Source organism: Microtus ochrogaster, unplaced genomic scaffold (assembly GCF_000317375.1).
Source record: "Microtus ochrogaster isolate Prairie Vole_2 unplaced genomic scaffold, MicOch1.0 UNK45, whole genome shotgun sequence".
NCBI lineage: Eukaryota > Metazoa > Chordata > Mammalia > Rodentia > Cricetidae > Microtus > Microtus ochrogaster.
This window is the reverse complement of record NW_004949143.1, coordinates 1,487,673-1,488,851: the sequence shown is the minus strand read 5'-3', so window position 1 is coordinate 1,488,851 and position 1,179 is coordinate 1,487,673.

Genomic DNA, 1,179 nt, shown 5'->3' with positions numbered 1-1,179 from the left:
CCTGACTGCTCTTTGGACTGGAGAGGGAGGGGGAGAGGAGTGGGGGGAGGGGGAGAAGGGTGGGAGGAGGGGGAGGGAAATGGGAGGCTGGGAGGAGGCGGATACTTTTTCTTTCCTTTTCTCAATAAAAAAAGAAAAAAATAAAAACATCAGAATTTTAAATCCTGGTTAAAAAAAATAAGGAAAGGTTAAAGATGGAAGGGGTGGAAGATGAAGAGTAGAGAAGGAAGTACAGGAGGTATAACTATCACTAAATACCTTTATAAAATGCCATAAGCAAATCTACTACTGTAGAGACTTCTGAAAATTTATACAAACACATATGTAAAAATTCAAAAGAAGTTACCATGTAATGAGGGGCAGGATACTGCCTCTCTTAGGAACTACAGGCTACCAAGTAAAAAGCCCAGCACTATATACTTCCCTTTGAGTTGTTGCTCAGTAAGTTCTCAAAGACAAAAGACTCCACCCAAACATTATAGGTTATTGCCATTGCTCTTGGTTATCCCCAAAGAACTTGATAGTAAGCCTTTTTGCTGATGACACCATGTACTTGAGTCATATGACATGAAAAAAATCGAGCTGGTATTAATCTGAGAGTTCCATCCCAACTGGTTAGCTTTCATAGTGCTGGAAGGTGCTATGTACATGATAGGAGGAGAAAATAATCACCAGTCTTACCAAGCTGTGAATTCTTAAAGTTACAAGAAAAACTGGCCATGGTTCGGTAGTGGCACTAACATCATGGAAGTAACCAACTACTTTCTAAGAAGATTTAAGGCCCTCTTCACAAAAGGGAACCCATGTCTGGTACCATGAACTAGATACCGAACCGGTGACTGGCTAGGTCATAGAGCCTAGAGGAAAAGCTATAACTATTATTCTGCTAAATGGACACCCCCCTTTCTGAATGGTTCATTCATCTCCCCAGTCACCCCTTCCTGCTTCTATACCCCATGCTTTGTATTACCTTCTCACACCAATCCCTCTTTTCCCTTATCATGATCCCTTTCTAGTTTCATCATCTATGTACTGTTGTGTGGAGCAGCGGGCTGTGTCCTACCTACACCTAAAATAATTACACGGAAACTGTATTCTTTTGAACACTGCCTGGCCCATTAGTTCCAGCCTCTTATTGGCTAGCTCTTACATATTGATCTAACCCATTTCTAATAATCT